Below are 6,896 nucleotides of genomic sequence, written 5' to 3' on the forward strand. Positions count from 1 at the left end.
ACACACACACACACACACATGTTCCCAGTTCAACTTGCCATTGATTCTGCTGCAGCACTGCGTCATTACAGCCACTTATCGTCAGGTAGCCTAGTGGTTGGGCCAGTAACCGAAAGGTTGCTGGATTGAATCCCCGAGCTGACAAGGTAATAATCTGTCGTTCTACCCCTGAGCAAGGCAGTTAACCCACTGTCCCGCTAGGCGCCGAAGACGTGGATGTTAATTATGGCAGCCGCCCGCACCTCTCTGATTCAGAGGGGTTGGGTTAAATGTGGAAGACACATTTCAGTTGAATGCATTCAGTTGTACAACTGACTAGTATCCCCCCTTTCCTTTATCACTGAGTGGTCCAGGGACTCTGGGCTGGACTGGCTCAAATAGGAAGACATCTCTGACACACACCATTTAAAGACAACACGCTCACATCATGCAAACACACACACACACAGGTCTAAGCCTTTACCATTTAACTCCACACACTAAAAACAAATGGTTCTATATCGTGCCAAATAAGGGTTCTTAGGTTTGTAACCATAGCGGAACCCTTTTTGGTGCTATATGGAGCCTTTTCTGAAGGTTCTATAAAGAACCACAGTCATAAGGTTCTAAATGTAACCTGTATGGTGCTATAAAGAACCCTTTCCTAAAGTTCTATAAAGAACCATTCATGTTCTATATAGCACCAGAGAAGAGTTACGTTATGGTTACAACCCTTTTAGGGCTATATAAAACCCTTTTTTTATGATTCTTTATAGAACCCTTATGGAGAATGGGCTAAACAGGGTTTTTTATTCTGGTTTGATCGCCGTATTATATTGTTAAAATTCCATAGGTTTTGTTATTGTGTTTATTAACAAGTTGAATCAGGTGTGCTAGCTCTGGAATGGCTGGAGGACCCTGAGGAGAGAATTGAGAACTAATGACTTAAGCAACCGTTTTCAAATGACAGAAGGCCATGTGTGACTCTGTCACAAGACACCATTACTGGCCAAAATCATGCGTAACATGTAACATCATAACACAACATATTAGATTAGCTGGAATGACACTCACGGTTGCACAAAAATAACTGTGCAAATCACGCCCCAAAATATTCTAATGAGCCGCCACCCCTAAATTTGAATTATTACTAAAAGAGGAAAGAACCATTGAAAGGCTCAAAGGGTTTTTGGGGTTAGTATGGTTCCACATAGAACCACCACCCTTCCCAAAGAACCCTTGAAGAAAGAATCCACATTTTTGTAGTCACCTCTAGCGTCAGTTCTGTCATTTGTTTCTGATGGGGTTTAATGTCCATAGAAGAATGGCTTTGTTTCAAGGAGGACATGACCATTAAGTCAAGTCATGAATGATTTATAAACGTCACCATAATATTTGAATGAGTGTCCCATATCTGAGATTACATTATTGGTGCACTTCCCAGTGCCAGCCAGTAAGTGTCAGCACTGAAAGTGAGTCTCATGCTGAAGGGCCTTTTTCTCTGGCTGGGAAATCACATCTGACAGCGTGTTAGATTTACAGCACGCTCATCAAAGGCCCTAATCATCACAGATATTATCCCTTTAAACACTCTTTAGGAAATCACCAGCCGATGGCCATCAGCTGTCTGTGTATATGGTGGTAGTCATTTAAGTGTGTGTGTGTGCGTGTGTGTGTGTGCGTGCGTGTGTGTGTGCGTGCGTGCGTGTGTGTGTGTGTGTGTGTGTGTGTGTGTGTGTGTGTGTGTGTGTGTGTGTGTGTGTGTGTGTGTGTGTGTGTGTGTGTGTGTGTGTGTGTTAGTGAGTGTACGCTCCTGCCTCTAATCCTTTATGTGTGTTTGCATGCATACGTGTGTGTGTGTGTGTGTGTGTGTGTGTGTGTGTGTGTGTGTGTGTGTGTGTGTGTGTGTGTGTGTGTGTGTGTGTGTGTGTGTGTGTGTGTGTGTGTGTGTGTGTGTGTGTGTGTGTATCTGTTTGTGTGTATCAGTGGCGGTCGGTGACGTTTAAAATGAGGGAGGTTGATTTTTTTTTTAAATTACGAGCCTTATTTGGCCTTATTTCTATTACCACATATTGGATGACATTCAAATTCCATTCACCCAGATCAATGTAACATCGATAGGTTTAGGCTATTACATGATACTCATGAAGTTGATACAACCTAGCATATGAATGAAAGTTTACAACGTAGGTGCACAGGTCGGGAGAACAATTTGAGTAATCAAGGTGACAGACACCGCCTTGCACACTCTTGCCTGCATCTAGCTGATCTAGGGTGTTATCATTAGTCCAACCTGTTCAAATGAGAGATTCTATTGGACAAATTCAGGTATGTTTATCCCCGTTTCGATCTGTTTGCTTCCGTTTAAGAAAGGTTGTTCAACAGAATCGGCTTAATGAATACACCCCTCATCACACGCAAACAGAGTTCACTTTCACACATCAGCTGTCTGTGGCCAGGCGAAAAAACCTTTCCAAGCCAAACCTTCATATCATAACCGCTAACCGCTACACACAGCCTACATCGTAGTCATCATATTAGCTAACGTCATAGCTAGTCAACATAGCTACTAGAACTAACATGTTAGTAAACCGGCTATAATCATGCAGTACAGTGTACAGTCAGCAAGCAGTTGACCAGTTACACAGATGGGCCCCGGGTAGCATTAAATTAATAAAACCAAAAGCTTACCTTGACTTGGAAGAGTTAGCTAGCTTACATGGCATCCTTCTCTGTTTGAGCCGGGTGTTTGAGTCGGTGAAACTAACTAGCTGCATTCGCTAGCTAAGTGAAAGTGAAAACAAAATACAACTAGAAGTTTGGTGTCACTGAGGAATTTCCTTGTTTTTAAAGAAAAGCATATTTTTTGGTCCATTAAAATAAAATCAAGTTGATCAGAAATACAGTGTAGACATTGTTAATGTTGTAAATGACTATTGTAGCTGGAAGCGGCATATTTTTTAATGGAATATCTACATAGGCGTACAGAGGCCCATTTTCAGCAACCATCAGTCCTGTGTTCCAATGGGACATTGTGTTAGCTAATCCAAGTTTATGATTTTAAAAGGCTAATTGATAATCAGAAAACCCTTTTGCAATTATGTTAGCACAGCTGAAAACTGTGGTGCTGATTAAGGAAGCAGTACAACTGGCTTTCTTTAGGCTAGTTGAGTATCTGAAGCATCAGCATTTGTGGGCTCGATTACAGGCTCAAAATGGCCAGAAACAAAGACCTTTCTTCTGAAACTCGTCATTCTATTCTTGTTCTGAGAAATGAAGGCTATTCCATGCGTGAAATTGCCAAGAAACTGAAGATCTCGTGCAACGCTGTGAGCAAACAGAGCAAACTGGCTCTAACCAGAATAGAAAGAGGAGTGGGAGGCCCCGGTGCACAACTGAGCAAGAGGACAAGTACATTAGAGTGTCTAGTTTGAGAAACAGACACCTCACAAGTACTCAACTGGCAGCTATATTAAATAGTACCTGCCAAACACCAGTCTCAACATCAACAGTGAAGAGGCGACTCCGGGATGCTGGCCCTCTAGGCAGAGTTGCAAAGAAAAAGCCATATCTCAGACTGGCCAATAAAAAGAAAAGATTAAGATGGGCAAAAGAACACAGACACTGGAAAGAGGAAGATTGGATAAGATTGGACAGACGAATCTAAGTTCGAGGTGTTTGGATCACAAGAAGAACATTCGTGAGACGCAGAAAAAAATGAAAAGATGCTGGAGGAGTGCTTGACGCCATCTGTCAAGCATGGTGGAGGCAATGTGATGGTCTGGGGGTTCTTTGGTGGTGGTAAAGTGGGAGATTTGTACAGGGTAAAAGGGATCTTGAAGAAGGAAGGCTATCACTCCATTTTGCAACGCCATGCCATACCCTGTGGACGGTGCTTAATTGGAGACAATTTCCTCCTTCAACAGGATAATGACCCAAAGCACAGCTCCAAACTATGCAAGAACTATTTAGGGAAGATGCAGTCAGCTGGTATTCTGTCTATAATAGAGTGGCCAGCTTAGTCACCGGATCTCAACCCTTTTGAGCTGTTGTGGGAGCAGCATGACCATATGGTACGTAAGAAGTGCCCATCAAGCCAATCCAACTTGTTGGAGGTGCTTTAGGAAGCATGGGGTGAAATCTCTTCAGAATGCCTCAACAAATTGACAACTAGAATGCCAAAGGTCTGTAATTGCTGCAAATGGAGGATTATTTGACGAAAGCTAAGTTTGAAGGACACAATTATTATTTCAATTAAAAATCATTATTTATAACCTTGTCAACATCTTGACTATATTTCCTATTCATTTTGCAACTAATTTCATGTATCTTTTCATGGAAAACAAGGACATTTCTAGGTGACCCCAAACTTTTGAATGGTAGTGTAGTTATCTCTCGCTCTCGCTCTCTCTCTTGCTTCCCCTACATTTTTTAAGAAATTAATTTGTTCAAAACTGTTAAACTATTGTCTTTCTCTCTCTTTGAGTCAACTACTCACCACATTGTATGCACAGAAGTGCTAGCTAGCCTTAGCTTATGCTTTCAGTACTAGATTCATTCTCTGATTCTTTGATTGGGTGGACAACATATCAATTTATGATGCATAGATCTGATAGGTTGGAGGACGTCCTCCAGAAGTTGTAATAATTACTGTGCAAGTCTATGGAAAGGGGTGAGAACCATGAGCCTCCTAGGTTTTGTTTTGAAGTCAATGTACCCAGAGGAGGACGGAAGCTAGTTGTTTCCAGCTACACCATGGTGCTAACCTACAGAGTGCTGTTGAGGCTACTGTAGACTTTCATTGCAAAACAGTGTGCTTTAATCAATTATTTGGTGACGTGAATATATTTAGTATAGTTTTATCTAAAAACGATAACTTTTTTAAAGTTTCACTATTTTATTTTTATGAAATTCATCGAGGAGGATAGTCCTCCCCTTCCTCCTCTGAGGAGCCTCTACTGGTGTGTATCTATATGTCTGTGTAACTATCTATATGTGTGTGTGTATATATACAGTACCAGTCAAAAGTTTGGACACACCTACTCGTTAAAGGATTTTTCTTTATTTGTACTATTTTCTACATTGTAGAATAATATTGAAGACATCAAAACTATGAAATAACACATATGGAATCATGTGGTAACCCAAAAAAATTTAATCAAAATATATTTTATGTTTGAGATTCTTCGAAGTAGCCACCCTTTGCCTTGATGACAGCTTTGCACACTCTTGGCATTCTCTCAACCAGCTTCATGAGGTAGTCACCTGGAATGCATTTCAGTTAACAGGTGTGCCTTATTCAAAGTACATTTGTGGATTTTCTTTCCTTCTTAATGCATTTGAGCCAATCAGTTCTGTTTTGACAAGGTAGGGGTGGTATACAGACGATAGCCCTATTTGGTTAAAGACCAAGTTCATATTATGGCAAGAACAGCTCAAATAAGCAAAGAGAAATGACAGTCCATCATTACTTTAAGACATGAAGGTCAGTTAATCAGGAAAATTCGCAAAAACCATCAAGCGATATGATGAAACTGGCTCTCATGAGGACCGCCACAGGAAAGGAAGACCCAGAGCTACCTCTGCTGCAGAGGATAAGTTCATTAGAGTTAACTGCACCTCAGATTGCAGCCAAAATAAATGCTTCACAGAGCTCAAATAACAGACACATCTCAATATCAACTGTTCAAATGAGACAGCATGAATCTGGCCTTCATGTTCAAATTGCTGTAAAGAAACCACTACTAAAGGACAAAAATAATAATAAGAGACTTGCTTAGGCCAAAAAACACGAGCAAAGGACATTAGCCCGGTGGAAATCTGTCCTTTGGTCTGGAGTCCAAATTTGAGATTTTTGGTTCCAACCGCCTTTTCTTTGTGAAACGCAGAGTAGGTGAACGGATGATCTCCGCATGTGTGGTTCCCAACGTGAAGCATGGAGGAGGAGGTGTGATGGTGTGGGGGTTCTTTGCTGGTGACACAGTCTGTCATTTATTTAGAATTCAAGGCACACTTAACCAGCATGGCTACCTCAGCATTCTCCTGAGCATCCAGTCAGGAAGGGTTGTGCCAGCTCTGCGCTCTAGACCTCCAGTACGCCTCCACAGTCCAGTACGTCCTGTGCCTCCTCTCCGCACTCGCCCTGAGATGCGTGTCATCAGCCCGGTGCCACCTGTACCGGTCCCACGCATCAGGTCTCCAGTCCACCTCCACAGTCCAGTACGTCCTGTGCCTCCTCCCCGCACTCGCCCTGAGGTGCGTGGAACTCTATACACGCTGTGCCTTGGTCTCATCATTACGACGATCGTGACAATATGGTTTGCACTTAGTGGGACTATCATTTGTTTTTCAATAGGACAATGACCCAAAACACACCTCCAGGCTGTGTATTGAGATGGTTTTGGTTGAGTTGGATCGCAGAGTGAAGGAAAAGCAGCCAGCAATTGCTCAGCATATGTGGGAACTACTTTAAGACTGTTGGAAAACCATTCCAGGTGAAGCTGGTTGAGAGAATGCCAAGTTTGCAAAGCTGTCATCAAGGCAAAAGGTGGCTACTTTGACGAATCTAAAATATATTTAGATTTGTTTAACACTTTTTTGGTTACTACATAATTTCACATGTGTTATTTAATAGTTTTGATGTCTTCACTATTATTCTGCAATGTAGAAAATAGTAAATATAAAGAAAAACACTTGAATGAGTAGGTGTGTGTCACGTCCCTGACCTGTTTTCTCTTGTTTTTGTATGTGTTTAGTTGGTCAGGGCGTGAGTTGGGGTGGGCATTCTATGTTATGTGTTTCTATGTTTAGGTTCATTGTCATTTAGCCTGATATGGTTCTCAATCAGGGACAGGTGTTTTACGTTTCCTCTGATTGAGAACCATATTAAGGTAGGTTGTTCACACTGTTTGTTTGTG

This window comes from Salvelinus namaycush, chromosome 42 (assembly GCF_016432855.1).
Source record: "Salvelinus namaycush isolate Seneca chromosome 42, SaNama_1.0, whole genome shotgun sequence".
Lineage (NCBI taxonomy): Eukaryota > Metazoa > Chordata > Actinopteri > Salmoniformes > Salmonidae > Salvelinus > Salvelinus namaycush.